The 19540-nt window shown below is 40.1% G+C and overlaps 1 long non-coding RNA gene across 1 annotated transcript in view; it reads right to left on the bottom strand.

Annotated features, from left to right (window-relative positions):
• Window positions 1-682: 682 nt before the first annotated feature.
• LOC144891366 (uncharacterized) overlaps window positions 683-19540 on the bottom strand; it is a 68548-nt gene continuing 49690 nt past the window's right edge. Inside the window, exons 2-3 of the long non-coding RNA XR_013622887.1 lie at window positions 911-991; window positions 683-811 (exon numbers count right to left, since the gene is read on the bottom strand). This is a non-coding gene — a long non-coding RNA (uncharacterized LOC144891366). The remainder of the gene's footprint in view (window positions 812-910; window positions 992-19540) is intronic.

Below are 19540 nucleotides of genomic sequence, written 5' to 3'. Positions count from 1 at the left end.
GCCATCACCCTGCCATCACCCTGCCATCACCCTGCCCCATCACCCTGCCATCACCCTGCCATCACCCTGCCCCATCACCCTGCCCCATCACCCTCCCATCTCCCTCCCAAACAAAGAATAATAAAAATTGTCTACATGTACATTGTACACACCTTTATGTCGTTAGCACCTCTTCATAAACAACATTGCAGAGGAAACGGCGCTTCTTCTTTGTTTCCTCATCCTGGGCAAGAATGCGGAGGCTGCTGGATCTGCCAACCCTACAGGCCGCCACGTAGAACTGGCAATGGCTGAAGAAGTCTCTTGGGCAGAAGATCCCAACATGGTGTAGCGACTGCCAAAAGAAGTTGTGCACTTATTTTGATGAATTCTTTTCGTAACAATTTTTCTTCAATCTATCTATATCAATAAATAAATAATAAGAATTGTCCACATGTACACACCTGTATGTCGTTAGCAGCTCTTCATAAACAACATTGCTGAGGAAACGGCACTTCTCCAGGAGACCCTAACATGGTGTACGACTGGCAAAAGAAGTTGTGCACTTTTTTTGATGAATTCGTTTCGAAACAATTTTTCTTCAAGAAATAAATAATAATAAAAATTGTCTACATGTACATTGTACACACCTTTATCTCGTTAGCACCTCTTCATAAACAGCATTGCAGAGGAAACGGCGCTGCTTCTTTGTTTCCTCGTCCTGGGCAAGAATGCGGAGGCTGCAGGATCTGCCAACCCTACAGGCCGCCACGTAGAACTGACAATGGCTGAAGAAGTCTCTTGGGCAGAAGATCCCAACATGGTGTAGCGACTGCCAAAAGAAGTTGTGCACTTATTTTGATGAATTCTTTTCGAAACAATGTTTCTTCAATCAATAAATAAATAATAAGAATTGTCCACATGTACACACCTGTATGTCGTTAGCAGCTCTTCATAAACAACATTGCTGAGGAAACGGCACTTCTCCAGGAGATCCTAACATGGTGTACGACTGCCAAAAAAAGTTGTGCATTTTTTTTGATGAATTCTTTTCGAAACAATTGTTCTTCAATAAATAAATAATAATAAAAATTGTCTACATGTACATTGTACACTCCTTTATCTCGTTAGCACCTCTTCATAAACAACGTTGCTGAGGAAACGGCGCTTCTTCTTTGTTTCCTCGTCCAGGGCAAGAATGCGGAGGCTGCTGGATCTGCCAACCCTACTGGCCGCCACGTAGAACTGACCATGGCTGAAGAAGTCTCGTGTGCAGAAGATCCCAACATGGTGTAGCGACTGTCCTTGGGATTTATTCACAGTCATGGCAAAGCAGGGTCGTACCGGAAACTGCCGACGCCGCAGAGTGAACGGGAACATGTTGTCAGATGGACTCAAGGTTATGCGTGGAATGAGCAATGTGCGTCCAGAATTGACACCCATCACAGATTGTGCAACCAACAGATTTGGAAGGATCTGAAGTATGATGTACCTTGAGCCATTGCAGTGCCCGCTTTGCTGGTCGAAGTTTCGCAGCAGCATGATTACCATACCCACCTTGAGAGAGATTCGATGTGGCGGCATACCAGATGGACAGAGGGTGTTCAGGAACTCAGGCGGATACAAATGATCACCCTCAGATTCCACTGTATCGACGCTACAGCAAACATGTTCCTCCCCTGGAAATATGGTCGTCATGTAGGCATTTATCTGATCGACTTCGGAAATTGGTCGGACATAGTATAACACGCTCGCATAGCCACTTGGGGTTGCTAATGTTGTTATGCAAGTCTTCGTACACCCAAGTGACAATATCCTGAAGTTTTTCACCTGGAAGAATGAGCGGTTCCCTGAGCTCAATAGCAAATTCACCCTCTTCTGGATTGACAGGAATCTTCCCTTCACCCAGATCCAGCAGGAATTTTGCAAAATCAGATTCGTCCTGTTGTTCTCCAGCACCCTGCATGATCCTCATGTTTACTCTGAGACGAAGTATCTGCACTTTTCTCCACAGGTATGAGCTCTTGAAGCACCTTCCAACTATGTCAATACGGCTACCGTGTGGCACAACAGTAAGGATCTGCCTCCAGTCACCACTGAAAACCATTGCGATGCCGCCAAATGGTTCCTCTGAGCCCCGAAGCCACTGGAATGTTCGATCTGCTGCCTCCAATGCGCGACGATCCATCATTGAAACCTCATCCACCACCATTAGATTAGTCATGCGTATGAGTGCTGCAGTGGTGTCATTTTCACTGATGTTGCAAGTGGACTCATCAGTGAGAATGAGAGGACACTTGGTCCTACTATGGAAGGTGGCCCCTTTAGGCAGCAGCGTAGCTGCAATACCACTTGCAGCAGTTGCAAGAGCCACTTTGCCCATTGCTCGCACTTTGTTGAGTATATGAGACAATGTGAATGTTTTCCCAGTCCCACCACTTGCATCAACTGCAAGCATGCAGCCATGTCCGTGTTCCACACTCCGCATCACTTTCTTCGACAACAACGCGCTGCTCGTCATTAAGAAGGCACTCTGTTTGAGCGATGTGAGCCTCAAGTTCTCCTATATTGTGCACTGTTTCGTGCTCGATGACGCGCGGAATGCGAGACTGGAAATGAACTGGTTCAGGCTCAGGAAGGCCAAAGGTCTTACTGAGCGAAAAGCCGTGGCACTCAACTTTGTTCCTCAGCTCTAGTAGCACTGCACTCACAATGCGTCCATTTGGTTCATTCACACCTGCTTCACGCATGAAGTCCTCGCACAGCACATACTTGTGCCTTTCCCAGAACTGCACGTGGTTGCCTCTGAGAACGAATATGAGCATGTTGGCAAATACTTCGCGGACTGCAGGGCCAAATGCAATATTTGCAGCCTCTTCCATAACAGAATCCACCTCCTGGTCATTGTCAACGATGCCATATGCAATGCAGGCTGCCAGATAGGTCTCCATGACCCTACCACCAACACGACGGAGATCCTGAAAGCATGTGGGGCCAGGCACGCGGTACAGTAGCATGCGGAGATAGTACAACTCGGCAGTATGTGAGTTGACGGGAATAATGGGGAGCCGCCCAACCGTATCAGCCTTATGGTTATCCTGGAAACTCAGCCTTCTCTTCCGCAATTGAAACCTTTTCCTCAAGTAGGTGAAGTGTTGGAATACATCGGGATATAGAACATGACGCATGTGTGGATGGAGATTCATGGCTTCGAAAAAGGCGGTGAGGGTTGTTGCAGGGGGTCCTGACTCTGCCACGTTCTGTACGGCACCTTCGTCATTGAACGTGATCACCTGCTCATCCTGTAGATGGAGTGCCAGCATCTCGACTGGTGGGTACTTGCGTTGAATGGGGAAATCGTATATGCGCCAGTATCCCTCAGATGCGGTGATGTAACACCCTAGTTCGTAGCGTGCCACTTCATCATGTCGTAATGCCTCTCGCATCCTCTCATGAGGCTCTAGTCTGACCAGGCACTGGTCCGGGCCCTTTTCAAGGTATTTGTACAGGTACTTGACACAGGTGACAGCACAGACGATCTCAAGGTTGATGTGAGCATCGTACCTGAGGACAATATATGGATTGTAAGGCACAACCCATGCATTGTTAACTAATACGTTAGCACCGCCTCGTATTGTCTTCATGATGGGATCACCAGGTGCTGCTTCTGCCCGTCTTCTGTACAGGGGATAGGAGTCATCAGAGAAGCTTGTCGTTTGTCGTAGGGCTTTGGGATAGTCCTTTGTGCACTTCCGGTCTGCCATGCAAGGGCTCAAGATGTTCCATTCCCCACATGGGCCGTGAATCATGTGTGATGTCACGATACGGTGTAGTTCCGGATTTGTGAGTCTGTCAGGAATCTCAGCAGAGACCACGCGATCGACATCTGCTGGTGTTCTGGGCTTGTCGCGAGGTACCACGGTCAGGAGCATGTGTATATGGGGAAGGTGACGCTTTTGCGTTTCCTTCACCATCACGTAAGCGTCCACATGCCCCAAGATGTCATGCTTGAGGATGTCTGCGAGGAGTGCTTCCACCTTCATATGAAACACCCGGGCGATGATATCAGGTCTTGCATTGGGTGGCTGACCCTCAAAAACCGATTCTTTAATTTCTGGCCACTTTGGGTTGCAGGTGAATGTTAGGAAAAAGTCTGGTTTTCCCTTGACTCGGACTAAAGCCATTGCATCCTGAAACTCTTTGGCATACCAACGTGGCGACCCATAAATTGACGGTGGCAGAATGGTGAGGCGTCCAGGTAGCACCTCAGCATCACTGTTCAACGCATCAACGATGATCTTATACTTTTCTGCCTTAATTGACTTCTGGTTGCAGCGAATCCAATTGAGACGGTGTGACTCAATTTTTGCCATCATGTCGCATACGTACTGCTGTGTCAACCTTCCACCACGAAGCAGTAGATTGAAGTGATGAGTAGGATCACGTACTTGTAGATGGTAGCGGTAGAAAGTTGTTGGCGTTGTCCCTGCCAACTCAGTGTGGTACCCCTGAGAGCCGCAGGGTAGCAGAAGTATGTATGATAGTGGGTCATACGCTGGATGCATGGCGTCTATTGTCTGTAAACCTCCTCCTCTGAGGTGAACAGCGACTGCCAGCCTTCCAAACTGCTCTGTTGTCATTGCCCCTGGAGCAATGACAGCCACATCGCTGTCTGGTGAGGGAAGGTTGACGGTACCATGATGAAGGTCTCGGCGCCGCGTGCGACCTGTTAACACAATATTCAGTTCATTGGTGCTATCATTATGAACCACATACTCAATGGCTGATTTGAATTGCTGGACGTATGGGTTGCACTCATGAATGGCCTGTTGTGCTCTTAGCAAAAACTGTTCATTCAGGCCACTGTTCGAGGTGTGGGCACGACGATAATCCAGCTCATGGGCTGGATCGTGAAAGTAGATCTGAGCAAAGCGTGGGGTACAACCCAGATCGGCAAGAGGAGCACCAATGTAATGGTAAACCTTACCTTGTATGCGCACTCCAGGATTGAAGCCAGGCATACGTATCTCTCGGACACCGATACTTGCCATTGCCAGCGCGTTGTTGTACTGTTTCGCGTGCTTCACAAAGGCCTGGTTAAGGAAAAGGTTTTTAATAGCATCTGGAGGTTGTGATGGAATTGAACCGGGTTTTGGATTCGTAGGATCATGCATAAGATCGACCTTGCCATCGTTGCAGCAAAATCCTCTTCTCTCCTCATTCCACACCAAAGCAGCACAATGCGAGCATTTAGTGCATTGAAATATTGAGGTCCTGCTCAGCGCGTGCCTGTACTCACCATGAAGTACCTCTCGGAAGAAATCGGTATCATCGTATCGAGCAAGGTTGCGATTGTCATGGCGAGCCTGCTCTAGTCTCACACGGTGTACATCCTGATGGCGCAGGGCATCCCTTACTTGCCGGTCTTCTCGCTGGTGAGGGATTTCTTCTGCACGACGCCTTGTCTCGTGTCCAGTGTTGTCTGCCAAGCGAGCAGTCCGTTCCTCATCCGTTTCTTCTGCACGACGACTTGTTATGCGTCGAGTGTTGTCTGCCAAGCGAGCAGTCCGTTCTTCATCCGTTTCTTCTGCACAACGACTTGTTATGCGTCGAGTGTTGTCTGCCAAGCGAGCAGTCCGTTCCTCATCCGTTTCTTCTGCACGACGACTTGTTATGCGTCGAGTGTTGTCTGCCAAGCGAGCAGTCCGTTCTTCATCCGTTTCTTCTGCACGACGACTTGTTATGCGTCGAGTGTTGTCTGCCAAGCGAGCAGTCCGTTCTTCATCCGTTTCTTCTGCACGACGACTTGTTATGCGTCGAGTGTTGTCTGCCAAGCGAGCAGTCCGTTCTTCATCCGTTTCTTCTGCACGACGACTTGTTATGCGTCGAGTGTTGTCTGCCAAGCTAGCAGTCCGTTCTTCATCCGTTTCTTCTGCACGACGACTTGTTATGCGTCGAGTGTTGTCTGCCAAGCGAGCAGTCCGTTCTTCATCCGTTTCTTCTGCACGACGACTTGTTATGCATCGAGTGTTGTCTGCCAAGCGAGCAGTCCGTTCTTCATCCGTTTCTTCTGCACGACGACTTGTTATGCGTCGAGTGTTGTCTGCCAAGCGAGCAGTCCGTTCTTCATCCGTTTCAGCTGCACGACGACTTGTCACGCGCGTAACGTCGCGTGTCAGGCGAGCAGCTCGTTCTTCGGCAGATTCCATTGCGCGTGCACGCCGTGCTGCTTCGTTCCTTCGTTCTCGTAAACGACGACTCGATTGGGGCATTGTCTTTATCTACAATCTATCTATAAGATAGACAGTAAGTATATAGACGGTAAGTATAATATAGATAAGATAGAATAGATAGATCTAACAATAAGACAGTGGGAAGATCCAATCGAGACAGTAAGTCGGCACTTTCGTAAGGCCGGAAGTGAAGTCCTCACTGTCCGGAAGTTCGCATGTCGCAGTTACGATTATTCGCCATTGAGTGTTAATGCCCAATTATTCAATTAGCGCCAACGTATTTTGGCTGTTTGCAATTTAAGCGCAAGGAATCAATCAATTCAATGAAAAAAATGAAAAGGAAAAACATTAATAGCCTGCGCAACAACGCGTTCTGTGATTGGCTGCCGGAAGTGAAGTCTTCACTTTCCGGAAGGTCGCAAATCGCAGTTACGATGAATCGCAAATTAGTTTTAATTAGTTTTAAAACATAGTTTAACGCCAACATAGTTTGCCAACGTGAAATAAATGAATACGCTCTCAAATGTGCCGTCCGAGGCAGAGTGTGTTCGCCACGTTCGGCACACGCGATAACTCGCTGCTCTCTGATTGGTTGAATCGTTTTTTGGACATAGCTCGGTAAGTACTTGTCCGATTAATATGAAACCTTGAAAAGGCACATCCTCGGGTCCCCAGCAATATACCTGGCAAGTTTAAAGTATATCGGACCCGTGGTTGTTGAAAAACAGCGGTCACAGACATACAAACATACAAACATACAAACAAACAAACATACACACAGAGATTAATGGAATTATAGATAGACTAGGGCATGCCCGTACTATATCTATATCTAAAATTATATCCCCCCCCTCTATTTACATGAAATGGTTTGGTCCAAAGCGAACGGCTTGCGAGTGGTGACAATCCCCCCCCCCTCTATTTACATGAAATGGTTTGGTCCAAAGCGAACGGCTTGCGAGTGGTGACAATCCCCCCCCCTCTATTTACATGCAATGGTTTGGTCCAAAGCGAACGGCTTCCGGAGTTTGGTAAAGAAATCGCCATCGCGTGCACAAACGCGCAGGAAAGCGAATGAATCGCAAATTCGTTTTTATTAGTTGTAAAACATAGTTTAACGCCAACATAGGTTGCAAACGTGAAATAAATGAATACGCTCTCAAATGTGCCATCCGAGGCAGAGTGTGCCCGCCACGTTCGGCACACGCGATCGTTCGCTGCTCTCTGATTGGTTGAATCGTTTTTTGGACATAGCTCGGTAAGTAATTGTCCGATTAATATGAAACCTTGAAAAGGCACATCCTCGGGTCCCCAGCAATATACCTGGCAAGTTAAAAGTATATCGGACCCGTGGTTGTCGAGAAACAGCGGTCACAGACAAACAAACGTACAGACAGAGATTACTGGAATTATAGATAGATAATCCTTCTAGCCTTATGAACCTATGATCCTTCTCAGTTACATGTAATTTTTACCCTATTCCCCCACTAGCCCCTTAATGTAGTTCCTTAGACCACTCTACTAATGAGCCTATAAATATATTATCTCTTTCTAACTTTTTAAAGAGGTCCATTCTCCTATAGAACTCATCCCCATCAAGTATATTTATAAAGTATACAGGTTCCTTAACCTTTTGTTGTGAAAGTATAAAGTGGTATGTTTCACGGAGGGTTCTTGTTTGACCTCCTCCTCTCCCACATACACAACACACAACATGCATTTTAAGGCCATGTTTCCTGCTAGAGCGGGGGTTAGCCTTACGGTCCCCATGACAATCTTCTCCATTTTGCCCTATTTTCTGCATCTCTCCTTGTTAACTCCCTTGCCCGCATTTCTTCTTCCACCATCTTTAGCCAAGTCTTTCTCGGTCTTCCCCGTCCTCTACTTCCTTCTACATTAACTTCCATCACTCTTCTCAACCAGTCACTTTCATCCTTCCTCAACACATGACCAAACCATCTCAACCTTTTCTCTTCACAGCATCAATCACAGGCAATATTCCCATCATCTTTCGCAATTCATCATTTGTCTTCCTCTCTCTCAACGATACTCCGCACATCCATCGAACCATTCGCATTTCCACCCTTTCCAGCCTTCGTTGCTGCTCTACGTTCATTACCCATGTCTCGCTCCCATAAATCATAACACTTCTCACACATGCAGCATACACCTTTCCCTTCAGCTTCAGCGACACTCTCCTCATCAACACGCCACTCAGTTCCCGAAACTTCTTCCATGCACATCTCACTCGAGCAACCATTGCCGAGTCTGATCCGCCTTCTCCATTCAGCATGTCTCCGAGGTAGCAAAATGTTTTCACACCTTCCAGCTTCACGCCGTCTCCAAGATCCAACTCAACATTTCCTCCATCTGCAGCTCCCTCTGTGCACACCTTACATTTGAATGTAGCTGCCACACTGGTTAATGACCCTCTCAGACCACTACATTTTTGATGAACCCACTCAGCACACATTGTACATTGAATGGAGTTCACTCTGCCACCCTTCCTACACACAGCACACGGCCACTTCCCAGTTCTTTCCACCTCACCACATGCTTTACCACTTGCCATCACCTTTGTCTTTCCGATATTCACCTTCAGACCTTTTGTCTCCATACATTCCTTCCACTTGTTCATCTTTTCCTTCAGTCCATCCATACTTTCCGCAATCAACACCAGATCATCTGCATACAACAACTCCCACGGTAAACCCTCCTTTACGGTCTGATCCAGCACCTCCATCACAGCTACAAATAGTAGTGGACATAGTACCGACCCCTGATGCACTCCCACCTTCACCTCAAACTCACCACTGTTCCCGTCCTTCGTCCTTACAGCTGTGCGTGCTCTTTTGTACACTGCCATCACTACTCTGATCAACCATTCCTCCACTCCTAACTTCCTCAATGCCCATGTCAATACTTTGCGTGGAACCCTATCGAATGCTTTCTCCAGATCAACAAACCCAAAAAACAACTTCTTCCTCTTATCCATGTACTTCTCCTGCAACTGCCTCACAATGAAAAGCGCATCTGTCGTTCCTCTTCCTGGCATAAATCCAAACTGCATTTCGTCGATCTTCACTTTCTTCCTTATCCTCCTCTCCAACACCCTTTCCAATACCTTCATTCCATGCTCCAATAACTTTATCGCTCGGTACGAGCCACACTCCAGAGGGTCACCTTTCCCCTTGTATAGAGGGACGAGGGTACTCAGTTCCCAATCCACTGGAATGCGGCCTTCTTTCACCACCAAATTACAGATCTCTGTCATTCTCTTCACACCCCAACTTCCTGCTGCCTTCAACATATCTCCCACAACTCCCGTCGGCCCTCCCGCTTTTCCACTCTTCATTGCTTTTATCGCTTCCTCAACTTCCTTCTCAGTTATCTTCTCTGCCGGTCCTAAAACTGGGTTACTCTCTATGTTTCCATCCCATTCATTCTCTGTATTCAACAGCATTTCCATATATCTTTTCCATCTTCCATTAATTCCATCTGGGTCGACAACAATTTGTCCCACTTCATCCTTCAAGCAACTCACCCCCATCACATCACACCTCTCTTTCGCTATCTGCTTTGCAATCCTGAATACTGCTTTCTGACCCTCTTCCGAATCCAAGCGTTCTCCGAACATTTTCCTACATGCCTCCTCCGCCTTTGCTACCTCTTTCTTTGCAGCCTTCCTGGCTGCCTTATAACTTTCATGCTCTGCTGTTTCTGCTCCCGTACCCTTCGCCTTCTGCCACTCTTTGAACTTCTTCCTCTTCTCATCAATCCTCTTTCCAACCTCAACATCCCACCACCATGTTTCCGAGTGCCTCGGTGGTCCTTTTGTCCATCCACATACCTCACCAACGGCTCCCAACAGACTAGCTTTCATTGACATCCAACCACTTTCAAGCTCAACCACATCATCCTCTACCCTACTCAGCCTCTCTTTTAATACCTCCATTACTGTCACCTCTTTCAACCTCCACACCTTCATTCTCGGTTGGTACTTCACCCGCCGAGCTCTCCTCGCACCTTTCACCCTTATGTCGCAGACAACCAAGTGGTGCTGTGAAACAGCCTCCTCCCCCAGGATCACCTTTGTGTCCCGTAGGTGCCCCCTATCTCGCCGACGCACCATCAGGTAGTCAACGGTTGTCGTTGACCCACCTGACGTGTATGTAACAAGCTTATTGTCCTCTTTCTGGAACTGAGTATTACAAATCAACAAATCAGCTCCATCAGCAAACTCCAAAATCCTTTCACCTTCTCCATTTCTCACACCATATCCGTAACCCCCATGAACTCCCTCAAAACCATCCATACTCCTTCCCACATGTCCATTCAGGTCTCCTCCCACCACAACAACTTCCTCATCTTTCACGTTTTCCATCAGCTTCTCTATCGCACACCAGAACTTGTCCTTCTCTTCATCGCTTCGACCAACCTGCGGAGCATATCCCGAGATGACGTTCACCAAGAGCTTTCCAATCATCATTTTCACCATCATCAACCTATCACTCACTCGAGTCACACTCACCACACTGTCTACAAACTCCTCAGAAAACAGGACACCAACACCATTCACACCCTCCGGGCACCCTTTCCACACAAACTTGTATTTCTGTCCCTGCCTACCCTTCACCATTCTCACACCACTTCCCTTCCATCTCGTCCCTTGCACACAACATATGTCCACTCTTCAACATACTCTCCCACATACCATTTTAAAATTATAATATTTATTATCCGATTGATAACCATTAAAGTTCTCACTCCACTCTAATATATTTTTCTTCCCGCCCTCCATTACCCCACTTAACAAATGAATACGTTTATCCGTCTTGAGAACCTTCTGACCAGTGATTCTCTCAACCTCTTGAATCTGAAATTTTTCACATTCGTTATGTTTTCCATTTATATACCAAGGTTGATTACACCTCCACTCTTTAGTCTGGTTGATACTTGGTTCTGTCATTTACATAATAGTAAAAAAGGTGGCAGTAGCCCATTAAAATCCCTAACCCCCCTTTTTAACTTATCACTTATATATATATCTTATCACTTATATATATCTTATCACTTATATATCTTATCACTTATATATCTTATCACTTATATACTTATATAACCATATGGGAGACTATCAATTCCATTTTCTAAAATAAACCTCATCATCAAAAGCCCCCAATGCTTTCTTATTCACCTCTTCTGAATATAATTGATGTTTATAACTTCTTATTCCATTAAGCTTTCTAAACTCTTCTTTCTTTGTTGTTAAACAGTTATAATAATCCTTAAAGTTTATTGTTTCTTTAATGACATTTTTCTTTACACCTTTTAACTTCTTATCAGTCTTTTCAACGTTATTCACAATGTATTTATAAGCATAAGCCTTCGACCTCAATCCCACAAATTCACTCATAACATTTCCTTCCAATTCATCCTTGAACTTTCCAATCACCTTTTTATTTTTAGAAGAGAACAACTCACTCTCTGGACTGTAATTACTTGTATCATAGATATTAATGTCCTTTTTCATGTCTGAATAAACATCATCAGTATTAATTTTCAAAATAAAACTATCAGTATCCATATACAACAATGACACATTATCCTTATACTTTGATTTTAGATTAATATAAAAGTAATCATACATTAATGACTTTGACAAGTCAAGAATTGATGTTCCAATGTAAATAGGTTTGTCCATTTCAATACTCTCTTTAACCAAATGGATCGCACAAAAGTTCTCAGTAAAGACCTCAGCTCTAGTAAAACTCGGTCTATTAATTAATTTTGATGCTTGTTCCCAAGATGTTGCTAGTCTGATATTTTGTCTTTTCCTCACATTCTCCATGGTCTTACCAAACACCGCATTATTCATCAATTTATAAAAGTCTTTCCCAAAATTTGTTTTTGACTCTGTTCTTCTTTGTGTATTAAAATCAATGTACCCCTTTAACCAATGACTTTGATTGAACTTTAGCACCCTGTGGATCTTCTCTACTCTTAGACCTTTTGATAAATATTGTCGCAAATTTCTTTGGTGTAGTACATAATTTTTCTTGTTATATAATGTAGTAAGTAATTTTTCTGTTGATTCACCTATATCAAACGATCGTTGATAAATCACTCAACCATTCTTTCTTTGGACTTTCTTTCACACAAGCAAATGGAAGATCTTTATGTTTGATATGAAGTTCTTCAGGATATTTTAAATCGACCTCAAAATAATAACCAACCTTTGAATCATCCAATTCTTTTTGTGTAGAGATACATACATCTTGTAAAACCTTTGTGTAGTCTTTTTCCTTTACCCATCTTAGTTTCCCATAAGGAAGAGCTTGAGACATTGCCCAGCCATACAAGTACTTTGCGTCATAGTACATCAAGTAAGAACTCTCTTTCGTTGAATCATAATTTGGAAGATATTTGTTATTTGCTTTTGCGTATTTGCTCGAGCATACTTGTGAAATTCCACCTCTTTTTGCCTTTTCAATCATCAAAAGCATATCGACATCGGTTATCAAATCCAAAACTTGTTTTGTCATTTTCAACATCGCGCTCCAAGCCAATCCAGGTGCTGTGTAGTAGTGAGCAGGATCCAATCCAGGTGCTGTGTAGTAGTGAGCAGGATCCAATCCATATCCAGTGCGACAAACAGATGTAAAGGCTTCAAATACATCGGCCAATAAAAGCACATCAGTTTTGAGATACAAATCGTGATACTCGCCAAGATTCTTGATGTTATATTTTTCCCAAACATTTTGTGCATGTACATAATCTTTATCAGATATATGACTGTTGTTTAATTTGTTATCGAAATTTTCTTTTGAAGGAAGTTGTGTTTCATTGAATCTCTCAAATGAGTCCATATAGTCATAGGGGTAAATTCCCTTTTGTGTTAGAAAATCTTTATCTGAAAAATACTCTGAAAGACATGGAAACTCTTTTAGATTTTGAACCAAGTTAGCCAATGGACTTGCCATGAATTTAAATGTATCAAGAAATCTGATATGAGTAATAGGAGATGTGTGAATTGTTTTTGTGAATGAAATGTATTTCTGATCCGTGTTAGGAATTGCTGAAATGTGTCCAGATGTCTTTGAAAGTTCTTTAATAAATAGATGCGTATCATAATGAGCGTTGTTATGAAGAAAGACAGGAATGAAAGAGGGGAGTTGATAATTAATATTACAACTTTGATGAGCTGGACCTCTATATTTACCAGTGAGATGACAATGATCTCTAACCTTTAGACCTTCACCAATTTTTTCCTCACAAATATGACAAACATTGTTTTTTCTAAATTCCCTTTTCTGTTCACTCATCAAGGACATTGGTTTATTAGTTTCTCTCATTATCTTGGTTAATCGGACACAGTCTTTTTCTAGTCGTTTCACAAACTCCTCTGGGGTATTTGAGCCTCTATACTCCTCTAACTTGTTATATTTCCTTTCTTGAGGATATTTTTATTACATGCAGAACAGTGTTTTGTTTCCTTCTGAATAGGAGATAGTAGTATAGGTGAAGTAGATTAAATGTGTGTTTGTTAGTTTTAAGGTGTCTTTTGTATTGTTTATATTCTTGTTCACAAACGTTGCAATACGGGGCTTTGATCATATTTATTTATAAAGTAAAATTATACTTAAAACAAAGTGCCTTTTTTAGAGGCTTTTAAAAAGATGAAACTGTGCTTAAAGTAAAACACCTTTGAGCTTTTCAACTCGTTTTATGTATATAACTTTACTTAAAGTAAAACACCTTTGAGCTTTTCAACTCGTTTTATGTATATAACTTTACTTAAAGTAAAACACCTTTGAGCTTTTCAACTCGTTTTATGTATATAACTTTACTTAAAGTAAAACACCTTTGAGCTTTTCAACTCGTTTTATGTATATAACTTTACTTAAAGTAAAACACTTTTGAGCTTTTCAACTCGTTTTATGTATATAACTTTACTTAAAGTAAAACACCTTTGAGCTTTTCAACATGTTTTATGTATATAACTTTACTTAAAGTAAAGCGTCTATGTATTAGCCAGAAAGTTTAGATACTCTAGTTCATCAATTTCAATTTCACTATCTGAGTCATCAATAAAGCTACTCTCATAACTATCATTTGAACACAAACTATTAGTATCATAACTATCTTCAGATCCTAGACTCTCAGTATAATAACTCTCAGAGTATTGACTGTTAATATCACTCATTTACATACCATTAAACTTCCATCAATATCTATATATTTTCTTTCATTAGAACGAATAACCACAATATTTTTTACATTAAATGTTATTTTCAAATAATCTCTAATAATCAGAGTACGGAATGATAGTTCACCACTAATATTCATATTATTAATTTCACCCACATCTTTGGGTCTATTAAAGAATATACAAATGTTTCCTCTAGAATCGTTGATGGTCTTATCATTCATTTTCAAAGCTTCTTTATCAATGACCTTTTCAAGCTTTGAGTAAATTGTTAGTAGTAGTGGAGAAACTTTTGTCAAATTTACTTTAATAGAGTTATTCATTAACATAGCTTGTCCCATAAATTTAATAAAAGGACACATGTTATTCTCCATGATGGGTTTAATCCAAAAATTTCCATATTTATCTTTGTTCAATTTAACATCTTTGACATATTTTTCTATATCTTCCACCGAAGTAGAGATTGATTGAAATTTGTCTTTTGTGTTTTACTTTAAGCACAGTTTCATCTTTAAAAAAGCCTCTAAAAAAGGCACTTTGTTTTAAGTATAATTTTACTTTATAAATATGATAAATTCTGAAGGATATTTAGAATTTCCAGACTCTCCATATGATAAATTAGAAATCTGCCACCATTGTGGTAGAATAGGGCTTAATAATGAGGGTTCATACAAACAATGTATTTTCTGTGATTTAATTTTAATTAATGATAATAAAAAATATAGAAAAATATATAACTCTTTTAAATTAGAACCAAAAATGAATTACTTTACAAGATTAATAAGAGAGATGAATGTTAAGTATTATGGTGATAATACACCATTTCTTACAAGGGAAGAGACTATTTGTATTGAGGAAATGTATAAGGGTTTAATGATATTTATTATTCAAAATAATTTCAATGGAAATGTTAATACAAGATACTATATAAACAAAATAATGGATTATTTTGAAATTAAACCTGAACTCAGGATAAAATATAGAGTTTCTCAAAAAACTCAAAAAAAGTTAGATGACTTGTTTTCCAAATATATAAATGAATGATTTTTTACCCGTTTGGGAAAATAAGATAAAATTTAATAACCATCAAAATCTTCCAAATTCATTGAGATGTCTAATAGTCAGTTCAAGCGGATGTGGAAAAACCTGTTTACTTTTAAAGATGCTCCTTAGTCCTAATTTTTTAGATTATGATAATTTAATAATTTTTACAAAGTCAAGTTTTCAACCCGAGTATCAACTACTCTCACAGGGTTTTAATGCGGGTCTTAAAAAGGAAGACATTATCGGTTTATTTAAACTTCAAAACAAACTAAATGATTATAATATTGATAATATAATACAATTATTTTGTGATACACAGAAATCAAAATCAAAACCAAAACCCATAACTTGTATTCTCAGTGATAATACGGATGATATACCTTCACCTCAAGATTTAGATAAATCAAAAAAGAACCTCGTTATCTTTGATGATTGTGTTAATGAGAGAAACCAAACAGTAATGGATAGCTACTATACAAGAGGGAGACATTCTTCTTGTAATTGTATTTATCTTAGTCAGTCATATTTTCAACTCCCTCGGCGCTCAATAAGAAACAATGCTAATACTTTTATTTTATTTAAGTTAAATTCAATAGATACAAATAATTTTTGGAGAGATAATTGTTCTACATTATGTAGTAAGAAGGAATTTGAAAATAATATGAAACACACGATTGGAAAATATAAATATATTGTTGTGAAACAAGATGAGATACTAAATGATATTTTTCAATAAATAAATACAGAAAATGAATACCGAAGAAAGAGTAAGAAAGTTTAAAGAACATCAAGAGTTGGTTTCAAAAGTTGTAAAGCAACAGGAAGACATAAATAAGAAAAGGAGACAGAAACTAACTGGTGAAGAAGCCTTTGAAAGAAAACAAGAGAAATTTTTTAAACCACTTTTAAAAACTTAACAAACGATTTCACCTACAGTTCCCATGGTAGAATTTACTCCGAAAAAATTTCAAATGCTCAAAGATTTTAGTCAAATGACAGAGCAAGAACTTGGAGAATTAGAATATGATGATGAAGGATTATTTCGGCATCTTGAGAAGGTAAATAAACTTTCCAATTATATTGTAGAAGCTCTTCAAAACAATGAATATTTGAAGGGTTCAAAAACCAGAGCAGGTCTCATTCCAACAGAAGAACCAGCACAGTTCCATCTTGTGAAAGAAAAGTTATTGATATTTAATGATAAATTGGTGTTCTTAAGTTCTGACCAACCAAATGTTGAATTAACCCCAACATTAATGTTTCTTCTAACAAAAGATGGACATGCTAATTCACCTTATTTTGATGAACCGCTTGATATGGAAAGAGAGGAAGATAGAGAGTATATCGAGTTGCTAAACGCACTTGATTATGGAGTTTCTGTTGCTGGTAAAAGTAAGAAGAATGAGAAGGAGAAACATATTATTGATGCTTTAAGTAAGCTTGGTTCGGGTGTTAGTTTTCTTCCAAATAACCCATCACAATTAGTTAATAGGTTATTATTGTTGTGAGGTAGTAAGAAGGCTGGAAACAACAATTGTTTTAATGAAGCATCCGCCATTTTAGATCAGTTGATGAATATGAAAATAATTAATAAATGTCAATACAAAGATATTTTATTAGATATTAAATAAGATGAGAAGCACAATTCTTAGTTTTAATTTCACAACGAGTGATTACACAGCTTCATTCCCTTACCCACTACAACTTGACCCCACAAAAGAATATGAGGCTTCTTTGTTGTCAATGGAGACTTACAATACCCTTTTTAATATCACAGAGAAAAACAACAAGTTTAGTTATAATCCAGGAAGTGGATATAAAACTATAACCGTTTCACCCGGTGCTTACGAGATTTCTCAAATATCTTCAGAAGTCTCTCGCCTTATGAAAGAAAAAGGTGATGAGCCAAAAAATATTGTCATAGATATTCAAAAACACACTTCAAAATCAACTATTAAACTTAAAAATAATTATAAAGTTGATTTCACGATTGAAAATTCGTTCAGAGAGCTATTGGGTTTCTCTTCTAAAAAGATTGAAATTAACGGGACGTCTTACAGTGATAATGTCATTCAAATATCCTCCGGTATAAATTCAGTATTAATTCATTGTGATTTGATTGATGGTGCTTATAACGATGGAATAAGAACAAATACAATATTTTCATTCAGTGCATACTCAACCCCGATTGGTTATAAATTTAATATGGAACCAAAAAATCTTGTCTATTTACCTGTGTCAGGAAAAACCATATACAGAGTAAATTTTAGGATAACCGACCAAGATAATCGTATGATATCCTTTAATGATGAAATTATATCCATCAGAATTCACCGACGTGAAGTTTTTCAATAAATAAATAATGGTTATTGTGAGAAAACACGAGTTGGGAAAATATAAAATAATTACAGGGGATGGGATGTTCCTTTCACCATACTATAAGGGTGAAGGTATGTTTCTTGGTAGAGGATACTATAAACCAAAGAGACAATGGGGTGTGGGACATCAATTCAGAAATAAAGGAGATGGGATAATTGATACTCTAATGGGTATTGGTTCAACCATCCTTAAACATAAAGACCTAATTGGTTCAACTGCTTCAGCCGTGGGCTCAGTTGCGGGTGCTATAAAGCATATAAAAGATGCTCAAAAGGAGTCTCATAAATTACAAGCAATCAAAGAAATAAAAAAAGGTAAAACTCAACTATCTTCACAAGAACGACAAAAAATCATTAAAATACTTGGGTCAGGGTTTCAACGATTTTAATGCTATATAAATACAAGTATGGAAGCGATTGATAGTATCTATGATTTGGATGATACGATTATCATTTCAAACTCTACTAAAAAGGAAGACTATTTTAAGGTAAATGCTATAACAGGAACAGACTGGAATTCAAACGGAACAAAAAGTTTTGAAATAAATAATCAACAAACTTACTTGAATATAGCTGATAGTTTCTTGCTGTGTAAATTTAAATTCACTAAGGCTGCGAATAATACTAATGCTACACTCGTAAATGATTTCTTCTGGAAAATGTTTGATAGTGTCCGCCTGTATATTGGAACACAAGAGGTTGAAGCGGTTGATTATGTCTCTGCTATATCTGAAATGATGAAATTTACACTATATTCCTTTAGTGATAGAATGGGTAAGGGAGCTGTTGAAGGTTTTATTCCTGATATGTCAACGGGAACAAATGCTGACCCTGGTTATAGTCAAAGGAAGTCAATGTTTAATGATGATACAAAAGCAGAGAATAGTTTTACCGTAGCAGTACCTCTGAAAGGTATATTTGGATTTTGTGATTATGATAAAGTTTTGTATGGTCTTAAAATTAGATTTCAACTACAAAGGAATGATAATGTAAATAGATTGCTTTTTGGGGCTGAAAATGCTTTTGGCGACAATAATAAATTTGTTATTAATGATTTGTGTTGGTATATTAGTGAATATACTCCTAATCTTAAAATGGAAGAGATGTTAAATAGAAGACTTAACTCAAAGAAACCGCTAAATGTATCATACCTTAAAAGAAGATGTCAACACGTTAAACTGGAACACACTACCTACACTTGGAATTTGGGTGTTCTTGAAGGAAAGCCACGATACCTATGGCTCATTTTTAAGAAACCAGATGGAGAGGAGGGTACTGATAAGAATAATGCGCTGAGTGATAATGCTAAGGTGAAACAACTTCGGGTTTCTCTTGATGGAACATTTTATCCGCGAGATAGATTGGAAATTGATTGGGAAAAAAATGATTATGCGGAAGCCTACAAGTCTTACCAAAAGGTGTGTGAAAGCAACGGTAATAATGAACCTATTTTGGATATGGTTGCGTTTCAAAAACTTTATACAATCTACACAATTGACCTGAGTTCTCAAAAGGAAACTATAAAGTCTAATAGAGTGGATACTTCTCTATACATTGAAAGAGGAGAGAATGAAGAAGTTGATGCTTATTGTTTGCTTTTGGAGGAAACAGAATTATAGATTAATACAGATAATGGTGTTATGATTAATATCACATAGGTTTTTTCTCATAAATAAATGAGTAGGAAAGAACTGGTA

This window comes from Myxine glutinosa, chromosome 1 (assembly GCF_964187855.1).
Source record: "Myxine glutinosa chromosome 1, kmMyxGlut1.1, whole genome shotgun sequence".
In the NCBI taxonomy this organism is placed as follows: Eukaryota; Metazoa; Chordata; class Myxini; order Myxiniformes; family Myxinidae; genus Myxine; species Myxine glutinosa.
This window is presented reverse-complemented; position numbering and strand designations above follow the sequence as displayed.